At 35.9% G+C, this 22,634-nt stretch overlaps 1 protein-coding gene across 1 annotated transcript in view; it reads left to right on the top strand.

The window, feature by feature from the left end:
- The window catches only part of DMGDH (dimethylglycine dehydrogenase), a 1,049,975-nt gene that overhangs the window by 955,900 nt on the left and 71,441 nt on the right, over positions 1 to 22,634 (top strand). The window lies entirely within an intron of this gene.

Below are 22,634 nucleotides of genomic sequence, written 5' to 3'. Positions count from 1 at the left end.
AATTCCTGGACATAAGGAATTTAGTTGGAAATACTGCATGTATTCAAATCACAATATTTTCTATCCTGTCAACTATTGACTGGATTAATGTTTTTATACATGGTTGGTTTTCAGGAAATGTAATTCTTTATAAACAAAGTAAAAAACAACCCTGAATGTTACATAAGCAACTAGAAATATGATAGTTCCTACATGACAATGGCAAATTTACATTCCTTTTTTCCAGTAACACGATAAGTTGTAATAGTCTAGTGAGTTATGGTCCTTAGGGCTACATCTTAATTATACCTTCTGGTTATGGTTATTTGATTTATCAGCACTTATATTATCATTTACTTGTAAACACAGCTAGCCAGAAGTGCAATAGGTTTTGATATCTGAATACATACCCTTTACATATGTTACAGAATAATCAGTTTTCATTTAATCCACAGGAAATCTGTATAGGATAATACACTATTTATCAAATCCAAATAAAATTACTTTGGCATGTACATAATTTTACATGATTAAATCTGTATTTTTCAACCTTACAGATGATAATAACTTTCTTGGAAAAAAGAGAGACCTGTTATGTGTATGTAAGGTAATAGGTTATATTATAGTTTAATGACAGTACTAAAATATAGTAAAGAGAAAGACTGACTATTTATATTATTATCTGTAAGTTAGTTATGATAAGTTTACTTTGTAAATCCCTTTTTGTTTTTTGGAACAGCAAGCCTGTCATTTATTTGATTTTAAATAGTTTTTTAGTTATTACATGTATTTATTAACACAGCATTGTCAGTTATATTCTAGTTTATTTGGACAAGTTCAGACTAATTTTATAAGTAATATTTATATATAAATAGTTAGCAAGTGTTCTGATAATGAGATTAAATCATTACACTTGGTAAAAAACATATTAACATATAGATTATACTCTTAAACTATATATAGACACTCCTAATTCCAGCAGATGAATATTGTAACCTCAGACATAGTATTGTCAAAGCTACTACTGGTTTTTAAAGCTTGTATCTGAATGTTTGCATTTTAAAATTATTTTGTCATACAGTAGTTACACTCCCCATCAACAAAATAGCCATGAATTATTAATTCTTTCATGATATAACTAAAGGAAGTAATCGTATTGCAAGGAATGAATTTCATACAATTATTTAACACATGAGCTAACATACACAGTTTTTTTCTTTTTTGTGTGTTGTACAGACTTCAGATTTGTAGGTTTTAAATTCTAATTTGTATTATTTTTTGGCTACATGATGTGCTATGTATACAATATTTGTATGTATATATATATATATATATATATATATATATATATATATATATATATATAAACAGAATTATTCTTTTTGCAGTATTATAACCAGGTACACACAGCTGATTATTATTTTATTAGTAGTTATACTGATGTTTGCTAATATGTTAACATTTATAAAGTGTTAGATATGGTTGTAAATATTTGTTAGTTATATATCTTACAAAGTGATTTTTATGTGATTATTCTGTATATTATTAACATGAATTAGAACTTAAAATTGTTTAATCAGAGTAGATATTTCTCAGACAGATGCTGATTAGATGTTGCTGTTGAACAGAGGGTTAATTTGAGTGACCATATGTCACTTGAATTGGGAGTATTATACTCCAGAGGGGTTAAGGGTAGTTATGAAGTTATCAGTTTAAGTTATAATAGTTTACTGTTAGCTTTCCTGGCATTTTCCAAAATTCTTAAAAGAGTAATTCTCAAAAGTCTACTTTTTATGATGTTTCCACATTACCTTAACAATAATGTATCTCTAGGTATTCCTTTTATTTACATTAATAATCTATGGTTTTGGTCAAAATATTTCTCTTTCAACACCATACTATTAAATGACGTAATTAAAGTGTATTTCAATTAACATTAATGGATTAAATAACCCAAACAAGAGGGGAAGTTTCCTTAAATATCTCAAACTGCATAAAGTTCAATTAATATTTTTACAAGAAACCCATTTAAAAACAGAGGATGTACTTAGATTAGATACTAAATCATATTCAGTGTTAGCTAGCTCAGAACATTCTCAAAAGAAAAGAGGAGTAGCCATCTTATGGAACAGCTCATTACCTAAACCAAAAATGTTTAATACATACAAAGATAATAAAGGAATGTTTTGTCTAATTACTATTCAGTTTAATAACAAAATATACACCTTAGTAAATCTTTACTGGATTCCCGGAATAGACACTGTTACAGTAAAACATTTTGATCATATAGTACAACTTTCTAATGGACACATAATATTAGTTGGTGATTTTAATTGTATTTTAGACAATAAAGAGTCGTCTTTTCATAACAAAAGAAAAATTACAGTATCAGCCAAATTGTTGAAACATTTTTTGGAAACTTATTTCTTGAAAGATATACACACCTTTGCCGATTCTGATTCCTTAACTTATACTTTTTTTTCAAATAGACATAATACACATTCAAAGATAGATAGAGTTTTGTTTTCTAATGATTCAGTAGATTCTTTAATTAATACTAAGGTGATTGCATGTCCATATCTGATCACAATTCAATAATTTTTGAATTTTTAGTTACCCCAATCCGTAATTTTCAAATAAGTAGAATACCTGCCTATTTAACTAAATTGAAAGATTTTATAACATCAGAAATCCAGAATTTTATTGAACAAAACAATATCAGTAATATTTCTGAGATCTTTGTATGGGATGCTTTAAAAACCTACCTCTATGGCAGAATTATAAATTGTTATAACAAAAAAAGGAAAAGTTGGGATGAGCAGTTAATAGAAATACAAAATAAGATTCTTTGAAACTTATCCAATAAAAAGATACTAATAAAAATAATATTAAAAAAGAAATAAACTCATTGAATACTAAGTATATGGAAATTACAGAATCATAAAACTATGATTATTTTAGAAAAATTTAAAGTCTTAAAATTCTCCACCAATCCCAGATCACTGAATTTATTGGCTAATAAAACTAAAAGAATTAACAAATTCAATCATATAAATGAAATATTCTCCCCCTAAAAATAAATAGGTATACAGAATATCTTAACTGAATTTAGAGATTTTTTTATAAACATTAACCAACAGTCTAAGATAATAGATTCTAACCAAGAAATCAAATCTTTTATTAACAAATATATAAAAAAAGATTATCTAGTGAACAACTTACTATTATCTAGTGAACAACTTACTATTATAGACAGACCTATCTCCTTCAAAGATGTCCATTCCCAGATTACTAAATTCAAACCAAATAAAGCACTGGGAAATGACGGTATCATTCATGAGGTTTATAAATTATTACCAACTGATGCCTTAAAACTGCTTCATAAAGTTTATAATATTTCCCAAACTGACAATCTAATACCTCCATCATGGAAATATACCTTTTTCTCCCCAATCCTCAAAACTGATATGGACCCTGTTAAATGTTCATCTTATAGGCCTATTTCCTTATTAAACATTGATTACAAAAATGTTTATGTCAATTTATGCAGACAGACTTAAAAAATGTTTTGCCTACATTAGTTGATGAAGATCAAACAGGATTTATAGTAAACAGAAATTCTTATGACAATATCAAAAGAATTCTGTCTTAAATTGAATCGGTCAAAAAATTAAAAAACAGCTTAACATTAATCAGTCTTGACATAAACTGTGCTTTCGATTCAGTTAATTGGGACTATTTGTTTTTACTTTTGGAGGAACTAAACTTCTCTAATAGTTTGGGTCTACTTCACATTGTCGAAGGCCGACAGTATTGAAGCTGATATTGTCGGCACCGGATTAGCAAAAGCAAAAAACATTGAACGTTTAAACGGAAATCTCCGTAAGGAGAGATTTCTGTTTAGTTCAATGTAGTGCGGTCTTGGAGTTGGCATATTTAAGGGGGTGTAGGGGGTGCAGCCCTTGTCATAAGAATTTCTGTTTACTATAAATCCTGCTTGCAAAGGTAAGTTTTTATTTATTTTTGTTTTTAGGCATTTTTTTTTTATCTTTCGATGTTTCAGAATTCGATGATATGGTATCGACCATATCAGATTCGATATTCTGAAACTTCGATAAGATAATATAGACGCAATAGTTTCATAAATCTAATTGCAAGTTTATATCAAGGTAGTCAAGCATACATTAAAATAGGTACAAATATATCCCAAACTATACCAATAATCAAAGGAACAAAGCAAGGGAGTCCTTTATCTCCTTTACTATTTACATTGATTATGGAACCTTGGGCTAATTTAATAAGATATGATGAAAACATTGAAGGTTATAGCTTGAGTTCTAATGATGTTTCCAAATTACAAATGTTTGCGAATGCCATACTCATTACTCTAGGTGGTAATAATGCATCTATTCATGCTCTTTTTAAAGATGCTGAATATTTTCAAAAAAGTCAGGTTTAATCTTTAATAACAATAAAACTGAAATCCAGACAATTGGCCCTAAAAAGCTGGAATTACTAGATGTCTATAAAAAATACCAAGCACAGTCTAATTTTATTTTATTTATTTATTTTATTTTACATTTGTTGACTGGGCTAGTCCAGCTGGATATATGTCCATTTTCAGCAGATGCCCAGGGAGAAAAGCTCCTCGAAAACACAGTAAATTTATAAATAAAAATAATATTCAACAGGTACAGGTACAATACAAAATTAAGCAAATTTTATACATGATAGATTTTACAGATGTGGGTACATTAAATATATAAGGAAATGTTTTCACTTCAAAACATGTCTGCTTACAGAATCATATGACTTATAACATTTGTTAGTTATAGGTAGGTAATGCTGAAGACATTTTTGAGATATTGATGAAGACATTTTAATAATATATAAGGCCCGTTGTCTTTATAGTTTTCAATAGGCAATTAGTATATATAGTTAATGAAACGGGTGTCTTTGTGAAAAAAGAGTGTGTAGTTAGTCTAGGTTCACACAGGGACATAACCAATGGGATTTAAGGTAGGTTTTCAGCTTGCTTTTAAATTGTGTTAGTGAGGAAAGGGAGGTCAGGTCACTGGGGAGAGAGTTCCAGGTTTTACCCATGGTATTAGAGAACAGAGAGTCACCAGCCATACTGTAGGTTTTACCTATTTGTACTAATATTTTATTAGATGAGCGTAGGGTCTTAAGGTTGTTGTAGGGGTGATAAAGTTGGTATGAAATGGAGTGTTAGTAGGCTGATACAGGATTTTGTAGGCAACTGTTAATTGTTTAAATAGAAGTAAATTTGGCAACTCTAGCCGTCCTAGTTGTTCATAATTAGTACAGTGATGGGTTCTGAGTGTAGAGCCTGTTGCAAATCTAGCAATATTGTTGTAGGAGACAGCCAGTTTGTTCAAGTTGTTTTTTGAGAGGTTAGTATATATAGGGGAGGTGTAGAGGAGGGTGGAGATTAAGTGGGTCTGGGCAATAGTAGCCCTTGCTAGTCTGGTGAGAAAGGATTTGATTCTATAGAGGGAGCCTAGTTTTTTGTTGACTGTTTTTATGGTACTGTTAATGTGAGTATCAAAGTTAAGGTTATTATCAAAGAGTACCCCTAGTAGTTTTGTGGTTGAGTCAGGGGATATGATGGTACCATTGTTTGATGTAACAATAAAGTATAGTGGGGAGGCCCTACGGGTGGGAGTAAAAAGTAGGAGTTTGGGTTTTTTTTGGGTTCAAGATGAGGCAATGGTGTACTACTGTGTTAAACACATTTTGGGTGAGGGACTGTAGGTCTGATGGAGTGGGGGCTAAGCATATTAATGTGGAGTCATCTGCGTATTGTATTGAGGTAGCTTGAGGAATTACAGAATGTAGGTCATTGATAAAAATAGAAAATAGAAGAGGTCCAAGTATAGAGCCTTGGGGGACACCAAGTGCAATGGGGAGATAAGTTGTTCTCCCACAGAACAGACTGTTACCTATTGTTTAAGTAGGATTGAAACCATTGTATAACCAGTGCATCTAGAGATAGGTTTTTGAGTATGTTTAGGAGAAGTTGGTGGTTAACTATATCGAAGGCTTTAGAGAGATCAGTAAAGAGGGCTGAGGATAGAGTGTTATTGCGATTTTTGTTAATACGGTCAGAGAACGATAAAAGGGCAGTTGTAGTGCTGTGAAATGGCCTGAAGCCATGTTGGCAGTTAGCTAGTAAGTTGTTATCAATTAGGTGTTTTAACAGTTGCTTATGAATGCATTTCTCCATGATTTTTGCCAGTGGAGATAGTATAGCAATAGATCTATAGTTGGATAATTCCCTAGAGTTTCCACCTTTATGCAGGGGGATAATATGCAAGATCTTCCAAATAGATGGAATAGTTCCCTCAGAGTTTGTTCTGTTAATCAGAATGGAGATGGGTAGGCTATGGCTTTTGCAGCTTTTTGCAGATATTCTGCAGGTAGGAGATCAGCTGCGGGTGTGGTAGGTTTAAGTTTCAGAATAAGGGTATGGATAAGGGATGTAGGGACAGGTTTGAGATTAAATGAGGGAGGTAAGGTAGTAGTAGAGGAAGTCAGAGATGAGCTGTCAGGAGTTAGCTGATTGGCAAGAGACTGAATGGTCTCAGTAAAGAATGTGTTAAAGGTATTGGCAATTTGCTTTGGACTATCATGGTCAGTACCCCCTAGGGTGGGTGTGACAGAACGGCATGGGTGTAAAAGTGTGTTAATCCCTGCCCAGAATTTTTGTGGTTTGTTTTGCTGGGTATGTTGGAGTTGAATGTAATAGTTTCTTTTGTCTGACAAAATGGCTTTTTTGTATCATTTCTTAGCTGCCTGAATTTTAAATGATCCTCTGGGCTTTTAGTAGTAAGCCACTTGGCCCAGACTTTATTTCTGAGGAGCATTTTTTGTTTGGTTGCTTTTGAGAGCCAGGGGGCAGGTTTATTCCTAGTTCTAATGGTCCTTTTTGGTGCATGGAAGACTAGAATACCTAAGAATTTAGTATTAAAGTAGTTTACTGCTTCCTCTAGAGGTAAGTTTTTGAGGGGTGACCAGTCGCATGCTTTAAGTTCAGTTCGGAAGATATCAGGGTAAAAATGTTTGTTGCTCCTTATTGTTCTATAGGTGATTGGGCTAGGGATGTCAGTCTTAAATCTGATTATGAAGGTGAGTGCATGGTCGCTTATATCCTCAGGGAGAGTCCCTACTTTGTAAGTTTGGTGATGTCTGTTTATCAGAATCCAGTCTAAGGTGCTTTCATTGTTATTGCGTTTATTGGTCCTTGTGGGGGAGCTAATAGTTTGAGTGAACCCATGTAGGTTAATATGAGTAGAAGGCTGTTCAGAAGTACAGCTTTTCCAGTTGATATTAAAGTCACTGAGTACTATTGTTTCTTGGGGATAGTTGGTGGAAAGCCAATTTAGGATATTTTCTAGGGTGTTAGAGTTATTCCCTGAGGAAGGTAGACAGCAATAATATAGATGGATTTACAATTATTGAGTTGAATTTTGGAGATAAGGATTTCTGCATTACTAGTTAGAGGGGGTTTAGAGTCAACAGAGGTCACCTGTAATCCAGATTTGTACAGTATAGCTACTCCACCTCCCGTCTTAGCTTTTTGGTCTAGTCTCAAGATGCTGTACCCTGGTGGTATAAATTCATTGTCTTGGATAGATGGTTTGAGCCATGTTTCAGTGAGACACAGGATATCAAATGAATGCACATCCATGAGAGCATGTAGGTGGGCAACCTTATTATTTATGCTCCTGATGTTAAGATGGGCTATCAATAGTGAGCTGGGGGGGGGTCTGGTAAGGAATTGAGTACTAATGGGGGTTGTGTTATGGGTCTCTATGGTCTTGATAGAATTTGGCCCTGGTTTGGGATGTATATCTCCATCTATTAAGGATTGGAGTTGAATTCTAAGTGTAAGTTGTAGAGGTTTACATGTTAGGAACTGAGATTTCCTAGCTTTTGGCCTGTAGTATCTGATGTGAGTCAGTCTGTGATATTTTGCTGGTAGGTAGGCTATTGTGGTGGGTATGTTTGAATGGCTTTGAGAGTGTGCTAATGGTGGAGTGGAGGTTTGCTTTGTGGGGTAACAAAGGTTTATGTAGTGGAGATGTTCATAAAATGTAAGTAGATAAGATATAGTAAGAATAGGTATGAGGGAAGATAGAAGTAGGACCTTCAGGTGTGGAGAGGTTGATATGAATGACATTATGGCTGAGTTGTATATAGGGTAAAGAAAAGGGTAGGTTAGGTGGTTTACTAAGATGAGACTTGGAAATGTTGGTTCTGGCACTTTAAGGACTGGGATCTATGATTGGTAGTTAGTATAGGGGTGTGGTTTGGGTGTATAAATGTAGGAGCTATGGGGGCAGGGTAGGGGAGCGGAGTGAGCCCGCAGGGTGAACGGAGCGGGATAGAGCCAGTGAAGGAAGAGGACCCCAAGAACAATCAGTGAAGAGCTGACTGCTGAGGTAAGGTGGAGATGGGTGTGCAGGAGAGTGAGTTATAGTGAAAATAGAGGAGTAAGCAGGACTGGGATAACAACAAGTAAAAGAAAAGCAAGTTGCCTGGTAAATATATTTCAAAAGAGTGGGATAGATGTACAAGGCAAATACTAGGAAAAGGATACCATCTAGTGGACAAGGATAAAAATGCAAGTAGCTTTACGAGAGTGTTATCAGGTCTAGGAGTAGTGTAGGGTAAACAGGAGTTAGCTACAGAGACTACATGTGGGTAGTATATGAAGGTTTAGGAGAAACGAAGATTAGAGTAAGGCTGCTGGCGGTCCTGGCTAGGGAGCAGACTTCAATAACATGAAAATATATTATTCAAGTATATTTTTTAATACAATAGTTATTGAATACATACTTTCTTGGTTCCTTGTGGGAATGAGGCTTAGGGAGAGGATTGGCTCTGTTCTTTAGTTCAGGTAGAGACCAATAGTCTTAGCATACGGTTTAGTTCTTGGCCTTCAGGCAGGGCAGATTTTCATTCCCTAGTTCAGGGCAGGCAGGATGGAGAGCTGGGTAAATAAAGGGAGAGAGAAGACAAAAATGGTAAGGTAAACAGTTTGTTAGTAGCAGTTACCCAATACAAGTATCAGATTAAATGGCAGTACCTACAAACGGTCAGAATGGTAATGATGTTGGTATCAAGTATACTTATTCCCATTTATTAGTATAGCCAATGCATTTAGAAAATTAGTATACAATCAATACAAACACATATCAGGTTCATAGAAGAATAGGAAAGGTTGTATTGGACTTGGCATACTAATACAGTTCTATGTAATCACTGATACCTAGGGGCTAGTTAGGTATTTCAGCCTAGTTTAACAGCAGTATGAAAGCAGAAAAAAACTTCCTTTGACGCTTCTAATACAGTACAGTTACTATTAATAGACTACGTGGCAGTAATATGTGTGTAACACGTAACTACAGTTGTAAAAACATGAAGCATATAAATAGGACAGCTTATTGCCACATAGTCCTAAGCACACACTGTAAAAAAAACAGTTGCTATAGCATAATTTGTCAAGTTAACTTTATATTGAGGGATTTACCAAAAGCGTAGATCTAACATGTTATTTTGTATATGTGAGGAAATATAAATGCACAAACGAAGACCTCAGTAGGAAAAAACACTTTTTCCTACTGAGGTCTTCGTTTGTGGATTTGGAAGTTGGCACCTGTGTTTTTTAGGAAATATAAATGGAAATATAACAAGTCCCCTATATATATACCCAGATAGTATTAAAAGTACTAGAGCAGGTTTTCTACTGGAAATGTAACAGCTTTCTAATAGTAGTGTAATTATCTTGTAATTAGTAGTGAAAATTCAAGCACTTTTACGAGAAGTGGTTATTACAGTGTATAGTATGCAAGTTCCTGGTATATACAGCCTGGTTAGCAGAATCGCTAATTTAATGTATGAATAATGAATTAATTTATTTAGGCATTGTAATTACTAACAACATAAAATATATCATTCAAATCGATTACAATAAAAGCTTACTGGCAATAGGAAATCTCATTAAAAAATGGAATAAATCCAATTTTCTGTGGATGAAAAACTTTTAATTATTAAAATTATCCTATTACCTAAAATTGTTTATATTATCCAATCAATCCCTCTACCCCCTCCTAGTTTTTTAATTAAGAAATTTAATTCTGTAATACATAAGACCTAGGATAGCCTTATCTTATTACATGAAAAATTGGGAAAATGGGGGTATAGCTTTGCCTAATTTGGAAACCTACTCAATTTCTGCAATGGCTTAATTTATTTCTCGTCTTATAGACATTAAATACACTGCTAGATGGAAGAACATTCTCAAAATATTAATGTGATGCAATAAAGAATAATAAAACATAGAAATTAATGTTGTTTAATAACTCCTTTATTTGGATCTTAAAAGATTTTTCCACTAATTCTTCTCAGAATTTTAGAACAAATTATATAATTCTTCTTTTGAGATCATTTAGAAACTATTTATATAAATTCAACTTGTATAAAGATTGGCTATTTCTCATATTCCCTATAGCCTACACACATTGTACTATATTTTCTTCTGATTTTATGAAAATGTATTCTTTTCAACAAAAAAAATATTTTTTGGTCAAAAATGATATCTGATAATGACCTGAAATCCATTAACCTACTGAAGAATGAACATGATTTTGACACAACATCCTGGTGGGATGTACATGAAAGTAGAAAATATGTATTTAATAAACTTGACTCTATGACTTTATCAACTAAAAGTTCAGTTCCTAAATTAATTCAGTATATGGTGCTGTCTATGAATCATAAATCACCAGCTAAAAACATTTTATCCCACTTATATAATGCAATTAAACTAGATCTAGATAACATATCAGATAATTATTGGAATTATTTCTCCTTAATTAATAATCATCCCCTAACAGAGAAAGACAAAACACATATATTACAATCTGCTAGTGTAACCACTTCTTCACTAAGATGGAAAATTTTCACATGGGGATATTTGCATAGATCTTTTATTACCCCATTCTCTTTAAGCAAATTTAATAAGAAAAATGTTAACTGCTGGATGTGTAATAATGTAGTTAACACTGATTGAGGCCATATGGTATTTGATTGTACAGAATTAAATAATTTTTGGAAAGTTATTAATCACTTTTTACAAGCAATTTTCACAGATAATTTTTTACTCTCAAAATCTTTAGTTTTGTTTAACACTCCTGTTCCTAATTGTATTACAGAAACCAATCAGCCTCTGCTTTGGTCCATTTTATCAGTAGTCAGGAAAACGGTTACAAGAAACGAAGTCTAAATCTTCTCCCTCAGTAAATGAATTCAAAAATCTACTTTTTGAAGTATGTAATTTAGAGATATTGACCAAAAGAGCAAGATCCTCTAGGAATACTATTGTAAATGATATGTGGAAGAAAGTGTATGATTTGTTAAATAAATATTTTAATAGTAATGTATCTATATTTATAAGAATTTTAATTTGCTAAAATGTATTTGTGGAAAATGTCATTGTATATAGTTTAAATGTGTTTGTTTCTTTCTTCATTGTCATTAGTATGCATATACAAAATTGTACATATCTCAAGACAATGTTTGTTTTATCTATTTCAATTCACTAAAGCTGTTTAAAAAAAAAGAGAGAGACTGCACACTGTCTTTCCTACCCCACTGATGCTTAGTTTCACAGAACGTGGGTTAGCTGATGGTGGCTGTATTCTCACAGTCACAGCTTTTCTTACCTGCTCATTTCTTCTGATTCTGTCTTATCTCAAAATTCAGAAAACAGAAAAGAAAGCTTTTTTAACCCATGATGTCATACAAAAAAACTAGGATGTTGTCCAGTCCAAACCAGAGAGCTTGATCTCTTTTGCCCTTTCAGCTTCTCTGGCAAAAATCATGTCAAGATGGAAACTACTAGGAGGCATCATCAGTATGTTTTCTACTCACTGGAAGGTGGTTCACCTCCTGAGGAGAGAAGCATTCACTGCCACATTGATCATTTAGTTTTCAGGATATTCCAAACGATTTCAAATACCTTTATATAATTTGGCAACAATGATTCCTATGTGGAGAAGTACACAAATGCCCTATATAGCTACTTAAGCAAATGTTTGACTCAGCAGTATCTGACAGGACTAAAACTGGGTCCTCTCGCAAAAGCAAGCTACGCTGGTGGACTGAAAGTTTAAATATGTTGTATAACAAAAGAAAGAAACTGGTATCTAAGAACAAGAAGGAATGTACTCAGCAAAGGAAGACTACCCTACACAGCCTAAAAAAGCAAATCAGAAACCTTGTAAAGTCCTCTAAGCTAGTTATGAGACTAGACTGGCATCCCTATCTAAAGTCAATCACAAGGCATTCTTTAGCTACGTCTGAAAACTCGAAGGGAATACGCAGATGTGTGCTGAATTTATAGTGGACGGCACCACTCACACATAACATGAAGTAACTGCCAACATGGTGGCTGACAGATTTGGCAACAATTTTATCCCCGTCAACAATTTTACTACCATCCCCACCAGACATACCCCATTATGTTCTTGACACCTGCCTGTACCTTTTATATCCAAAGAACGGGTTATTCAAGTGCTCTCCAAGGCCCAAAATACAGCCTCTGTGGGACCAGATAACATCCCAGGCTGCATACTAAATAGTCTAAAATAACACTTAGTGGAACCCCTTAGCTGTCTCTTTAACCACAGCCTGAGCACTGGTTTTGTGCTGGAGGAGTGGAGAACAGCAGCAGTAATCCCCTTGCACAAAGGGGGTCCCAGCAACCGAACCTGAGAACTGTAGACCCATTAACCTGAATAAAGAATCATCATGGACCTTATCAACCAGGACATAGGCAACTTTTAAACTCTTGACCCACGCAGTTTGGTTTCATCAAGGGTAGATCTTGCTTATTAAACCTAGTGAACGTCTTTGAGAAAGTCACTAAGCCCTGGATGAAGGTAAAGCAGTACACACCAACTGTCTTGATTTAGCCAAGGCGTCTGACACAATTCTCACTCAGGGTTCGTTGAGAAACTCTCCCAGCTGAGTATCAACCCATTTGTCATTAGATGGGTAGCAAACTGGCTCACTGACAGAATGCACAATGTTAAATTTGGGGAATCCACCTCCACCAGTAGACCACTTAGCAGTAGTGTGCCACAAGGAGCTGTACTGGGACCTCTACTGTTTGAAATTTATTTTTCTGACGTCCAGTCAAAAGTTGATGGCTTGTGGCCTTACTAAGTTTGCAGACAACTGTAAACTGTGAGCAGTCACAGAGTTCCCCCAACAACATCATCAAATTACAGAAGGGACTGCTACAGACAAATGACTGGTGCCAGAGCCATGGACTGAAACTAAACACAAAAAAATGCTTCATTCTTCCCTTTGGCAGAGTAGTCCCTGCTAGTTACAATATAGACAGCACCCCTCTAAGCTCAAACACAGTGGTGCATGACTTGGGAATGCAGTTGATAGCAATCTAAACTTTAATCACCAATTGTCCACAGTTGTAAGGAAAGCCTTCTACACTGCCCAACTCATACATAAGGGCATCGCATCCAAGACCAGGGAGGTCGAAACTCTGCTGTACTCAACACTTATTAGACCACTGATTGAGTATAATGCCACCTTCTGTATGTACCACACTAGACACCCACAGCAGTTGGAGAGATCAAAGAGGTTTCTAACCAAGAGAATTCAAGGCCTCCAAGATACGGCCTACTCTGTATTGTATAGGCTGCTGAGAGGTTACCTGTGTCCAGCCTACAAAGCAATCTCTGACCCTTCCCTAATGGAAATTCTGCACATCTGCAAATCAAATGGGACAAGAGTAACTCACTCCAGAGATCACAACCTAGCCTGCCACATTAATAGAACTTGCACAAGAGACAGATATGTCTCCCAGAGATTGCCACTCCTCTGGAATAAGCTCCCACTTCATGTGAAGCAGTGCTCCTCAATGACCCTATTTAAGTGGAATCTTGACAGCTGGATGGGAAAATGCAAATTCACCCCAGGTTGGCACCTATGACCATCATGGACAGGGGCACTCATTGCTGATCATAGTATCGCTTTGCAAACAACGGCCACCTAACTATGGTCAACTAGGTTACTCGGGGGTTTTACATGGCTTGGTTTGTAAAGGCCCTAGGGCCATTAGCCTAGCAACTTCCTATAACCTATTTGTGTCTCAGTTCTTCCTTGCTGAGACTACATGATTCTGGCCTATTTTGCCTGTCCTGACCTTGTGGAAGGCAGGACTTGGGCCCTTCACTAGTTAGTCAAGTATTTTTGTTTTAGTGTCTGCCTACCTTTGTAGAACCTCTATTCTCTTCTCCTTTGAAGTTTTATTTAATGACTAATAGTCTTGCCTATGAGTTCAACACCACCACTATATTTATCTCTTGGAAGATATTTTTCTCAGTGGGCATCATGTCTGCTCACAGGATCTTGGACTTGCAGTCCCTTATTTTATCCTCAAGGATTAGGTGTCTTTCAGGAATAAGTCATGTTTTTTCCTAAAAGTAGTGTTGGAACTGTATTTAAACCAGTGTGTTCGTCTGTGTTTTCTTTCTGGGAACAAAATACATCACATCCAAAGCATGTGCTGACAGCTAAGGTTTTACCTGAAAAGAGTGCTCAAGTTCAGTAAAGCGTACGTTATTGTTTAACTTGTTCAAGTTCAGGAAAGCATGCAATGACATCTAAGTTTTCAACTGAAAAGTGTTCTTAGATTCTGAAAAAGTTTCTTTTTTTGTTATGGAAGACAGGTACTTAGCATTTGCTTTGAAAACTTTTCCAGGTGGATTGCTAATTGCACTATGAGGTAGCTAACAACACATTGAAAAATGCTGTGAGAGACTGCTTCAGATGCTTGCTTCAAGCATGTCTGCATTATAAATATGTATATTGCAGAGAACTGATCCCTAACTCACACCTTCATCTTGCATTATTATTTGGACTATGACTCCAGGAATCAAACTTCCTTTGGCATTTCAGCATATAGGATTGATCCTTCTGAGTTTCAATATTTAGCCTTTCTTTGGTTTCATCCTGTCAAGAGGTTTAACAGTTTGTTTATTTATTTATTTATTTATTTTTCTGTTTGTTTGTTTGTTTGTTTGTTTGTTTACCGGGAAAGCCCACTGGGCTAAAAGGAGCCCATTTTCAGTGGAGGCCCGGGGAGAAAAGCTCTGGGAGGTAGTTAGTATATATGTACAGAGTATTATGTACAGAATCTAAAAACAGTTAGTAAAACAAAATTTGCAGTGTACAAAGTACAGCAAAATTCATAGTAAAACACAAGTAATTTAGGAAATACAATTCTAAGCAGAGATATTAGACTAAACCAGGTCACTTACAATAAGTCAAGGCACACTTAGAGTATAAAATACAATACTAGACACATAAAAGATGTAAGCAATTCTTTACAATATAAATTATAGCACTCTTAAAATGTAAGCTTGTGCAAGCTATGATAAAGTAAGGGCAGATGCATGTGGCACAGATGTGTTGGGAGGCACTTGTAATCAGTATTAGTATACATTAGTGAAAGAGGTTGGGAACAGATAAAGTACAGGAGGGAAGAAGGCTAATACAGATGAGGAAAGAAGAATACTGCAGGCTGAGATAGCAGGGTTGGGATAGATTGGTAGGGTAAGAGAAAATAAAGAGAGATAGCATATGATGTGTATGAGTATAAAGAGGTGGGGGGGAGTGCAGCTAAGAATGGAAAGTTAGATATGGGGAGTCTACAAGTTTAAAGAGTGGGGTGAGTGAGAAATGATAGAAGGAAAGACAGACTCTAGTGTTTAGGTAAAACACAATTGAGTGGAGGGGGGGGGGTGAAAGAGAAAAAAATGAGATGAAAGAAAAGTCTCCAGAGCTGTACGTAAGTTCTGCTTAAGAGTTTTTCCAGTGGTTATCCCACTGCTGAGAACTCAATATCAGATATACAAACATATGTAGTCTGACTATATCAGCTGATCTGCGAGGGTCCTCATGAGTACACACTGCTTATACTCATACGTTTCACCTGTGCTTCTTCACATGCTATATTTAGAACTCTCTGAATATTGGATGTGTATGTATTTATATTGATTTATTTTTATTTATTTTATATTTGCTGACGGAGTTTGTCCGACTGGGCTACAAATGCCCATTTTCAGCGGAGGCCCGAGGAGAAAAACTCCAACAGAAAATAGAAATTTTGCATATTAAATACATATAGAAATACATTCATCAGCACCACAGATTACTGCATTACAGTGCCACACATTACATTCATCAGTACCACACATTATTACATTAAAGTGTCATACATTAAACTGTGGCAAGTGAAATACATAGAAATACATTCATCAGAGGGATACAGTCATAATTACATATTATATACATAATAGTGCAATAGTTACATAGTTGAAATAGTTTACTAGTTATGTTTGTACGGTGATGTACCAAGAGGAGAAGATAAAGTAGTAAGTTTGTTTATTGAAGGGAAGGAAAAGAGAAGAGAAGAGAAGTAGAAGGTTATAGGGGAGTGTTTACGGGGGATAATTACATTGGCAAGTACATTTTTCATGAAGGTATTTTTTTTGTAGCGGTTTCAAGTTGATTGGGATGTTCAAGGGATCTTATATCTAGTGGTAGGCTATTCCAGCCCTTGGAAGGGTTAAAGATATAGACTAGGTGACCCATTTTCCTTGGTGTGTAGATTTTTAGTAGGCCTTGTTCAGAATTGCGGAGTAATCTAGTGGGTAGGTAATGAGAGATTAAAGATGAGATAGTTGGACAGAAAGAGGGTTTGTAGAGAATGGAATGAATAATCTGAAACTGATTATACCGAAGCAGGTTAGATAATTCTAGTCATTTTAGTTCTTTTAGTGAGAGACAGTTATGGGACTTGTAAGAATTTTGGGCAGCAAATCTGGCAATCCTGTTATAAATTGTTTCTACTTTGTTTAGTAGTCCAGTGTTGAGGCTGGTGAGAATTTGGGAGCTATAAAGTAAAGTGGGTAAGAAGTAGGCATTTGAAAGGGTTAGTTTTGCTGTTTTAGTAAGATATTTTTTGTTTCTATAGAGGAGACCTAGCTTGAGATGTGTTTTTTGGATACAGTTATTGACGTGCAAATCAAAGGTTAGTCTGTCATCAGTAGTAACACCTAAGAGTTTTGTACTGGTGTCCACCTGTATTTGAGTATTATTTTGTGACAAACTGTGGTGGTGGTGCTGCGGTAGCGTTGTCGGCTCACAGCAAGACATTGTCCTGTTCAGTTCTCAGCTAAAGTGTCTTCTGTGTGGAGACATGCATGAATGGGCGTACCTTCATTGAAGGTTGTGCATCAGAGCTGGCAACTCGGCACTTAAAAATCTATTGCCAATCATTAGCGGACTGGAGTTCTGCTGTGGCGACCCCTAACCGGGAAAAGCTGAAAGACGCAACAACATTTTGTGACCATATGGAGAAGGAAGACTTTATGTGGTTAAGGTTTTTAGGGAGAAAGAGTAGTAAATTTGGTTTTCTTTGGATTAAGGTTAAGTTGGTTTTCAGATAGCCAGTTTTCTACAGAATTAAAAGAAGACTGTGTGTCTGATTTTAGTTGAGTTGGTGATTCAGCAATAGTGATAAGTGTAGAATCATCTGCATATTGTATCAGTGAGGCTCCAGGACAGGAAGAGTAGAGAAGGTTGGTAAAGATGTTAAAAAGAAGTGGCCCAAGTTTAGAGCCTTGTGGAACACCCATTTTAACAGGAAGAAGAGAGGAGAAAGCGGAGAGCCATTTGACTGATTGGAGTCCATCAGAGAGAGAGAGCTGTTAAACCAAGATATGGTGGATGGAGAGAAGTGTAAGTTTGCTAGTTTAAGGAGAAGAAGTTTATGAGAAACTGTATCAAAGGCTTTAGAGAGGTCAATGAAGAGACAGGAAATACGTTTGTTACTGTCTCTAGCTAGTGATACAGAGTTTAGGAAAGACAGCAGAGCTGTAATAGTTCTGTGCATGGGACGAAAGTCATGTTGGGTAGGTGTGAGTAGATTTTCTTGCAGAAGGTAGTGTAAGCCTTGATTGTGTATACATTTTTCCAGAATTGTGGAGAATGATGAGAGTATGGCTATGGGTCTAAAATTAGTTATATCTGTGGAGTTTCCTCCTTTGTGTATTGGAAGGGTGTAAAATTGCTTCCAGATGGAAGGTACTGTGTTTATTAGAAGAGAAACTGGGAAAGCAAGAACATCATCAGCAGCCTGAAGGAATGTGGAGGGAATGTTGTCTACAGATGTGGAGCAAGGTTTTAATTTAGATAGTAGAGTTTTAATATAGTTAGTGGAAATGGGTTTGAGGGAGAAGGTAGTGGTAAGGTTACTACTGATGGAAGAGTTTGAGCTATTAGGTCTATTATTGTTGGTGGGCTGGTTTGTGTCTTGATTTAGTAATTTGGATACTGAGTCTATAAAGTAGTTGTTAAATATGAAGGCAGTTTCCTCGTGTTTTGTCAGGATGAGGGTTAGGGGAGCCTTGCGTACCTGGGTGTAGTATTTGATTTACAGAGTGCCAGAACTTTTTAGGGTTGGATTCAAAGGTAGAAGATGGATTATTATTATAGAAGTTTTCCTTATCTTTATTTGTGACTTTTGGCAAGATTTCTAAGTTCTTTATATTTCTGAAGGTCTGGTTGATGTTTAGTTTTAGTCCAAATTTTCCATGCTCTGTCTTTTTTTTTTTTTTTTTAGTACTGCATGTGTGTTCATGGTCAGCCATCGGGATATGTTAGACTTTATGTGGACTGTTGTAAGGGGTGCCAGAGAATTTAAAATACTAAGGAAAGTGGACAGCTTCATCCAATGGGAGTAGTTTTAAGAGATTCCAGTTCACTTTTGATAGTAAAGATTTGAGAGTTTCAGGATTAAAGTTTGTTAATTGTCTGTGTTTGATAAACCTTTGAGGTTTAGCTTGATGAGATGTGTATCTTAGTACTTTTACTGGGCAGTGATCACTTATGGAATTTGGTAGCATTTCAGGGTTATGGTATTTGGAAGGGTGAGAGACAAGAATCCAGTTGAGAGATGAGGCTGTATGGGAGTTATTGAAATAAGTGGGATCAGAGCTGAGATGAGTAAAGCCGTAGAGATTAAGGTGTTGTGAGGAGTTTTGAGAGGAGAGAGATAGCCAGTTAATGTTGACATCCCCAAGAATGATAGTTTCATTTGGGATGTGTTGGGAGATATGAGCAAGCATATTTTCCAGTAGGGGGATATTATCACCTGGTGGAATGTAAATTGCTACAATGGTGATAGTGGAATGACTATTAATATTTAGGTCTACCGATAAAATATTGGCTCAGGAGAAGTCTTGGGATGTAAAAGTAGAGTTAGAAATGGTAAGGTGGTTAGAGTGAAGGTTAGCAACACCTCCACCTTTCATTTTTGGTCAATCTAGACGGTGTATGCTATAGCCAGAGGGCAAGATCTCTGTCTTGGTGTTGGGATTTCAACCAGGTTTCAGTCAGAACAAGGATATCAGGAGTATGGTGGGAGATCCAAGCATGCAGTTCACTTACTTTATTCAGAATACTCCTAGTGTTTATTGAATAGAAGGAAATATGTTTGTTTGGGTGATTATTGACTTTGGGGTTAGGAGGGCTAGCAGTGGAGTGTGTTGGACCAGGGTTGGGATGGATGTCTCCAGCTAAGAGAATGTTTTTGTGGAGGTAGATGAGTTTGAGCATATTAGCAGTGGGGGTGTAGTATTTGGTTTTGTGTTTGAAAGGGGTGAGTTGGGTGTTAGGTAAGTGTATTTTTGGTAAGGGAGTATTTAATGAGAAGATAGATGGAATAATGGCAAAGGTTTGGTGATTATTTATATGACTACAGCAGTTTGGGTTTGTAGGGGAGATATGTTTGGGGTGTAAGTGGATGTTAAGTGATGTGAGTATAAGGAGGAGGAGTAGGAGAGGCAGTAATAGGATGGATGTAGTTAGAAATGCATATATTTTACTCTTGGAGGAGCACATATTGTAGGGTGTTTTTAGTTAATAAAATGCACAGGAGTACAGTTTTTTGGTCTATTAGATAGTGGATAATAGTGTATACCAACTAGTACCAGTAGGGGGAGGTGAAGTTAGAATATTTTGTTGTAGCAGCAAGAGGGTTGAGGTATAGTTTATTATGGAGTGAAAGACAGGAGGGTGAGGGTTATGTTGTGGGAGGTGCAAAGTAGTTAGCTATAAAGGGAATGATATGAGAGGTGCGGGGGGCGAACGGAGTGGGTTGAGCCATGCCCAGAGTCAAGCACAGTCTAGAAACAATCACTAAAAACTCTAACAGAATAAGGCTATATACTGTTCATAGTAAAAAATGAGGTTTTGTTGTATAGTACTGTCATGTAAGAAATAGCGTAAAGCAGGCTGGGTAAGACATATCTTAATGCAGGCTAATGAGTCCAGCATGTAATAGACATATGTTTGTTGAACGTAACAGTCAGTCTATTAAGAAATGGGGGGGTTCCTAGTTGCCAAGCTACTTTACAGCATACCAACTTGCTAGAGAGTAGAGTAGATAATGCCTTAAATAAGTATATTGTAAAATGTAACAAAATGTAAACTAAGCCAACATACATTGCAGATAAAGAGACACTGCAAGGTAAGGGAACAGAGCTGTGTGATGAGCATGTTTCATTGCAACTGTTTAATGCAGCATGCAGGACTTTTAACAGTACGCTGTCAGTATGGAAAGTAAAAAGACAAACTTGGCTGATAGCGGAGGAGAGAAAAAAAAATAATAAAAATTGTTACCAAATATGTTGTTTAGCACACAAAAGATAGATGGAGGTATTTTAGAAAGAACAGAAAGAGAAACTCAAACAATATAAACACAAACTGTTAAGACTACTACATCTGCATTCACTCTAGCACAGTAGTACAAATGCAATGCTACACAAAATTTAGTTTTAAAATGCTGCTACAGTTAATAAATATACTTAGAAAAAAACAGTTAATAGATGTGTAATCAGGGTGAAAAAGTGACACATTCCTCTGAACATAGCAGAGCACACAGTCACAGCTAGACAGCAGGCTATTACACCTGTTGCAGTGAGCATTATATACTACAGCATAATTGAAATGTATGACAAGAAAAAAAAGTTGTTACTAAAGGAGGTAAAACAGTAAGCAAACAAATACATTAACCAATGGATAAAACTCACAGCAAGATAGCTTGGTCCATAGTAAGACAGCTAAAACTACTGTAGATGAACCAGGCATAAAGGTATACAGTGCAGCATTTATAACTGAGTTTTAAAACAGAGCAGGCAGCTACTCAACAAATCTTAGTAGCTGTAGTTGAATCAGACATAATGTATACAGGGCAGCATTTACATTAGTGAGTTCTAAAACACAGAGCAGGCATCTGGCCAACAAGTCTAAATAGCTGTAATCACAAAATTAGTTGAACCAGGCATAAAGTATACAGTGCAGCATTTACATTAGTGAGCTTTAAAACAGAGCAGGCCTGTAGTCAACAAGTCTAAAATAGCTGTAGTCACAAAAATATGACAAACAAGTAAAAGAACTTACAGAGCAAGCTGAGGGAACACAGTTAAGGAGTCAGCAGCAAGGAAGAAAACAGTTTGAAAAAAGTAATATAATATAAAATGGTAAAATAATGTATGTTATTCTATGCTGGGAAGAGGACACTCAGCCAAGAGATGGATTGATAGTGTGAGAGAAGCTCTATGGCAGGTATGACTGCTGAAAAGTGTAGGAAAATGGCTTTGAACTGACTGATGCGGTGACAGTTCATACAGTACTCCAACCCCGTGCAGGTATGGGAAAAGTGGGTTGATAATGATTATAATAATATTTTGTGTTTCCTGTCTTGTCAGGTATGCTCATTATGTTGGTATGTGGCAGATTGACAGGTGCTGGACATGCTCGTTTAGCTTGGTGCATGATCTGTTAAGGAAATGGAAGAGAAAAAAAGTAGTTGAACTGAGGATTGTGGAAGAGGAAATCGCTAATCTGGCTCACTACTGAGGACTCCATCACCGATCAACTGTTATGATGACCATGTATCTGTTGTTTATGCCATCTCTTGCAGTTTTTAAATGCATTATGCCAGATGTATATGGTAGTGTCTTCCTTCATTTTAAACATAGGCTGGCTTTAGCAGCTCCTGCTAAAACTTCAGCATCTTGTACTTCTAGTTTGCTTGGGTAGTTTTTTTCTAAAGTTCTTTTTTCCTTCTTCTGATGTAAAAGGTCAGCCGTGCAGTCTCAAGGATTTTTCTTCATTCAGACTGAGATTCTTTCACCTTCTGTTTTTTTTTTGGGGGGGGGGGGTAGTAAACGTTTGTGCAGCAGAGTAAAGGTTAGTGTTAATTGAAAGAATTGCATGAGATGCAGCAGAAGTCGGTTAGCTTTTTGAAAGGTTATGCAGTGATGCTGAGTTGTAGGGTAGTACACCTTAAACTTAACCTTAATTTATCACCAGCAGATTTTGTATGTTCCTTAAATGAAAGGGTTTAATCAAACAAAATGCACAAATGTTCATAAATATGATCTTTTTGTAACTGATTACCTAGAGGGTCAGAAATTTTAGTATAATTGGAAGCTTAATTTTTTATTAGTTCCAAAAGGCGTATAAACAGT

This window comes from Protopterus annectens, chromosome 2.part2, assembly GCF_019279795.1.
Source record: "Protopterus annectens isolate FY-2018-M chromosome 2.part2, PAN1.0, whole genome shotgun sequence".
Classification (NCBI taxonomy): Eukaryota; Metazoa; Chordata; order Ceratodontiformes; family Protopteridae; genus Protopterus; species Protopterus annectens.
This window is presented reverse-complemented; position numbering and strand designations above follow the sequence as displayed.